Source organism: Cebus imitator, unplaced genomic scaffold (genome assembly GCF_001604975.1).
Source record: "Cebus imitator isolate Cc_AM_T3 unplaced genomic scaffold, Cebus_imitator-1.0 Scaffold154, whole genome shotgun sequence".
NCBI lineage: Eukaryota > Metazoa > Chordata > Mammalia > Primates > Cebidae > Cebus > Cebus imitator.
In genome coordinates this window covers 1,258,879-1,264,775 of record NW_016107469.1, presented here as the reverse complement: position 1 = coordinate 1,264,775, position 5,897 = coordinate 1,258,879, and the positions used below count along the sequence as shown (strand labels likewise).

General features: G+C 43.7%; 1 protein-coding gene across 7 annotated transcripts in view; it reads left to right on the top strand.

Annotated features, from left to right (window-relative positions):
* RAB27A (RAB27A, member RAS oncogene family) overlaps positions 1–5,897 on the top strand; it is an 86,157-nt gene that overhangs the window by 64,152 nt on the left and 16,108 nt on the right. The gene's annotated exons all lie outside the window — the stretch shown is intronic.

The following is a 5,897-nucleotide window of genomic DNA, read 5'->3' as shown; positions in this document are numbered from 1 at the left end:
TTTTTTGAGACAGAGTCTCATTGTGTCACCACACTGCAGTGTAGTGGTGCAATCTTGGCTCACTGCAACCTCTGCCTCCTGAGTTCAAGCGATTCTCCTGCCTCAGCCTCCTGGGTAGCTGGGACTATAGGTGCACGCCCTCATGCCCAGCTAATTTTTTTATTTTTAGTAGAGATGGGGTTTCATCATGTTGACCAGGATGGTCTTGATCTCTTGACCTTGTGATCCACCCTGCTTGGCCTCCCAAAGTGCTGGAATTACAGTTGTGAGCCACTGTGCCGGCCCAGAGAGACTTTGGCAACTTTGAGTGCAGATGCATTAGGTGTGTAAAGCCTTCTTTCCAAGATGCAAATAGGAGACCCCTGGGGTAAGGAAGTCCTCTATGTTGAGCAAGGAAATTTCAAAGCGAGTTCATATATTATTGTAGAGAATGCTAGCATATAAGAAGGGCTTATTGGTTACTGCAGACTAGGTGCTGGTTTTGAAATTTCTATGCTGGTGTAATGTTGGGGTTTAGGGGTTCAGGGTGCCCTCAGCTCCCCTGAGAGGATGTTTCTCCAGGTTCTCGGTCTTCTGCCCTTCCAAGAATGAGAGAGGGGACCATGGCACAGTGCGCAGTAAATGCTGGACCCAAAAGTATTTGTAGAAAGTGATTTTATTTAAAGAGAGAGAAATAGGAAGAGAGAGAAAGAAACAGCTAACTCTCACACTGAATGAGAGAATCCAGAAAGATGGAATCCAGGAGAGGAAAGCAGCTTCCACACTGAGTGGAAGGGAATAGAGAGAGAGACGGAGTTTCAGAGGAGAAGACAGTTTTCCACGAGAGTGGGGAAGGGCGCCCCCGAGGGGAAATCCAGGTGAGAGAAAGATGGCTTCCACGAAGGGAGTGTTCCTGGAAGGGGACTCAAAGATGGAGTCCAAAGGGGTGTGGAAGAAGGGGACTTTTAACCTGGGAGGAGCCCCCACTTCTCTAAGACCCCAGGCCAATGAAAGGAGTTCCTTAGAACTTTCCCTGGAGTGATTGACTCTTAGTTTCTTCCGGAGCTCAAACAGAAACCATTAAATCTCCTGGATGGAGAGAGATGGGAGGGGAGCATGGTGCTGGGAAATTCTTGCCCTTAAAACTATGCCCCCTTGTGGACCGGGAAGAGAACACATTCCCTCACTGGGCAAGGAGTGTGAGATCTCCTACGGTTTAGTCTTTGGTTTTGTGATGGAGAGTTGGGAAGATCCTCTCTTTCTCCTTCAGTTCTGGGAATAGGATCATAGCAGCAGCAGCATGAATTGGACATGAAGGAAGTGGTCAGCTGCTACATTAAAGTATTAAAGCGTTAAAGGTGCCTCTAAAAAGAATTTGTAGTTTACTTTCTTTCTACCTCTCATTCAATGAGAACCCATATGTAAATTCTAACCCTTACTGGTATTAAAAGAGGAAGGCAGCAAGTGGATTGAGAAGAGATGATGCAGAGGTTGCAGTGGGTGTTACCCGGCCTGTGGCCTTGGTGGTTAGCAGAATCCAAGGAGGCCAAGGAAAGACGTTTTCCTTTGCATTGTGCAATCACTGTTTGATTCTTTCTTTGGTTGATGGAGGTTCAGAAAGCTGGTAGGGTTTATACTGAGAAGGAAGAGGGAAGATAGGTTGGCCAGGTAGGAAGAAGCCAGACTCTGGAGAGCTTTGAATATCAGTTAAGGAGATTAGATTTGATCCCTGGGGGACAGGGAGTTGCTGAAAGCCTTTGAGCATGGAAGGATGTTATGTTTACTTTTCCAGATCATTCTGGAGGCTGTAGGTGGGGAGGGAGGAAAGACTGAGAGGTTGCAGTGGGCTGTGAGGTGGGCAGAGGCTGGATTTGTGAAAAAGGAAAAGGAAGAATAAATCAGGAAAAACACATAGGTTAGGGCAGGATTTTAGATTCTTCACAAGTCTAGCTCAGCTGAAGGATTCCCCTCCACTGTAGGCTTACTCTGGCAAGGATTTGCAATTGGATGTAGAGGTTTTTAACCTAGGGCAGATGCTGTCTAACCATGTTAGAAACATCCAGAGAGTTTTTAACACATGCTCATGTCTGGGCTTCACCTGACCATCAGACATGATTCGTCTGGAGGAGTTTCTCAGGCAGGGTTCAATTGAAGAAGCTTACCTATACATGAAGGGGTCTGTTACAGGAATTTGAGCATATGCAATTGTGGGAGCTGGGTAAGGAGTCTCTGTAAGATGTTGTCTTTGTGTTTGATGCTGAAGCTTGAAGGACAGGACAGGCGCACTGGAAGAAAAGAAGGATGTGAAGTGGGGGATGGATGGAAAAAGTAAGAACCAGCTGGGGCCCATGATGATGGATTAAAATCCATGTAAATTCCTGTTGCCTCTGACCTAGATGGTGTGGTGTCCTGCAGAAACTGGGCCCCTTTGTCACAAGGCTAAGAACATTCACCTGGCCCAGGTACAGGTCTGGTTGCTGGTTTATGCCAACATGATGAGCCAACAGATAAGCGACAATGTATGAGGGCTATGAAGTGGATGTTGCTTTACTTCTCACCCCCAAAATTGCCCCCAAATGTCTTCCTTGGTCCACCCTAACCAGAAAGGGAATTCTGCGAAACATTGTTTAGCCTAGCCAAGTTTACTTGTTACAAAGCCTGAGCATGATCTTCACGTGCAATGCTTGAGAACCAGTAACTCAGGTGATTCTGAGGCGGAGGTTGACAGAGCCTTACCAGCCGTTCTGAAATGCACCCCTGCTCCCCTGAGAGGCACTCACTTAATGTAGCAGAAAAGAGAGGGAGAGATCAAATACCATGGAGAATACTGAAGTGTTGAACTGTGAGGTATGTTGCAATGGGTAAGGAGGAAGGAAGTGATGAAGCAATGGAAACCATGGATCTAGAGCATGCTTTTGAGAAGTATGTCAGTAAATGCAAAGAAAAAAACAAAACAAAACAAAAAGGCAGTTAGAGGAGTTAGCTAGATCAAACAAGCACGTTCACGTTTATTCTCAAGTACAGGGGAAGAGTCAGGCTTGACTTCTTGTCCCTGTGGGCTTTTTCAGCCCTTTGCTTGTTTCTTGTGCCCTGGTTCTCAGGATTCCACAGTCTGTCTGGTATCGCAGAGCCTAAGCTTGCCTTAGGCCATATGGGGTAACGGAGGAACGTGGGGACCATCTTTCACTTGCCCTCAGGTCACGACGGTTATGGAGTGTTTCATAGAGAGGAGCTCAACCTGTAGTTTTTGAATTGGATTAAAATGAGAAGAGAGGATTTAGCAGATAATGATTGAAACTCTTGAGGAAGGAAAGGGCTGGAAACAGAGTCACTTAGGATACAGAAAGCATAACGTGTAGTTCAGTAGGCTGTTTGGCACTTTCAGAGGAAAATATGATGGAGCAATTTGGTTCACATGCATTTTATAAATTTGGCATATAAATTTAATGATTATTTTCACAGATGTTTTGTTTTAGTCTTATTATAACATTTACACTGCTTGCACATGCACTAGATGACTACATTGTTTAGTTTATCCATGTGCTAACAGTCAGAAAACAGGATAAAGTTTATGGCATATCTTCATATAAGTTGTTTGTTGTCTGATAAATTTACATTTTTTTGTTGTTATTATGCTTGGTACGGTGGCTCACGCCTGTAATCCCACCACTTTCGGAAGCCAAGGTGGGTGGATCACCTGAGGTCAGGAGTTAGAGACCAGCCTGGCCAACATGGTGAAATCCCGTCTCTATTAAAAATAGAAAAAATTAGCTGGCTGTGGTGGCGGATACCTGTAATCCCAGCTACTCGGGAGGCTAAGGCAGGAGAATTGCTTGAATCCTGGTGGGGCAGAGGTTGCAGTGAGCTGAGATCGTAGCATTGCACTCCAGCCTGGGCAACAAGAGCAAAACTCTGTTTCAAAAAAACAACACCAAAACCAGATCACTGACTCTGGAATAGACATACATTCCAAGAATGAAACACCACGTCTCAGAAGAAGGTTGGAGCGAGACTCTGTCGAAAAAAAAAAAAAAATGAACTAAGAATGACAACTGTCTCATGTGCTGTGCAAAGAAATGGGCAGCAAATTTACAATGCTGTTCTCCCTACTGAAGCCTGCTGGTTATTGCTGAGGAAGATGCTCAAGAGACCTGGAATGAAAGAGGAATTAGAAATATTTATTTACAACATTAATATCAATATGGATCGTTTCAGGGATTTCAGGTAGCTTAGTTCAACAGCATGCACAGTGTCTTCCCTAGTTTGAGCTAGATGAAATGTGGCATAAATAGCTTGATCTCTAATAGTTTCATTCTTTATAAACTTGATTACATCTTTTCTTGATTTGAGAAATAACTTAGTGATGTATCATTGGGCATGTTTGAAAAGTACTGAATAAGCCATAGCCAAACATATAGGACTGATTTTCAGAGCTCCATTTAATTCAGCAGAGGATCTGGGTTCCATCTGCTGCAACCTCCTAGGTTCAAACAGTCAGCATACCAGCCATTTCCTGAAAATGTTGCTCAATTAGCATCCAACAGGCTATGAAAAGTAGTGTGAAACTCACTTCTCACTTTAGTGAGACGTTTCTTCATATTTTCTAGATCTACATGTGAGCCAAATAGCTAGAACCATTTCACAGAACCACCAAACATACTTGCTGTCACTTCTAGTTTCGTGAGAATAAATCACGGAAAAGAAATCAGGATGCTGACCTATGTCACGAGCAAGATCTTGGTGAAAAACTGCAAATGATCTGCCCCTCTCATTGATTTGAATCTGTTTACTTAAATTTTTTACTTTAAAATTTATGATTAATCTGTTTTTGAAAAATACACTATAATAATTAAGGTCTGCATGTACTCCCGATGGCCTTTAAGTGGCCGCTTAGACTGCTGTCGCGATTAGCAGCCCTGAATGTTTTTGTCTTTGGCAGTACGGCTCCATGGTGGTGCTGCATTAGCACCACCGTGTGGAGAGAAGGAACAATATCAGTCTTTCTATGGTTAAAACGGGGGCAATACATTCTCTTGAATTTTTTTTTTTTTTTTTGAGATGGAGTCTTGCTCTGTCACCCAGGCTAGAGTGCAGTGGCATGATCTCGGCTCACTGTAACCTCTGCTTCCCAGGTTCAAGTGATTCTCCTGCCACAGCCTCCCGAGTAGCTGAGATTACAGGCACACGCCACCATGCCCAGCTAATTTTTGTATTTTTAGTAGAGACTGGGTTTTGCCATGTTGGCCGGGCTGATCAGGAACCCCTGACCTCAGATGATCTGCCCGTCTCGGCCTCCCAAACTGCTGGGATTACAGGCATGAGCCACTGCACCTGGCCCCTTGAATTTAAGCTTAGGATACTAAATTTTTGTGTAAATGTAGGAAAAGCAGTATATTTTTGAGAGAAGAAAAAAATCCCAGTAACAACACTTTTTGAGAACTTGCTCGTTGCTAGGCTTTTGCTAAGCACGTTCCATTTATTATCTTTTTTCCTCCTCACCATCCTTCATGAACCACTGTTAACTTGTTAAACCTCTAGGTCAGAGCAGAGGTGAAGGTCCCAGAGCTGGAAGTGGAGATGAGGTGGCTGGCTCTAGAACCCAGAATCTTAACCCCTTCTTTCTTTATCCTCAGTTTCCTCCCCAGCTCCAGACTTTGAGATAACTTTATATTACTTTTAAAAATGTAAAATACTTACTAAAAGTGTTCAGATAAAATAGTTTAAACTTCTTCTAAAAGTGAACATTAAGATTACATGGAAAAGACTGGGTGCCCGTCTTTTAATTTGGGTGCCCCAAATTAAAAAAAAAGAAGAAGATATGGACATAAAAATGTTTCTAATTGTATCCACTAGACTTTCAATGCCCTTGGGCAAGCTGTGTGGATGTAATCACGAGGCACACTTCTGTCTCTGGGACA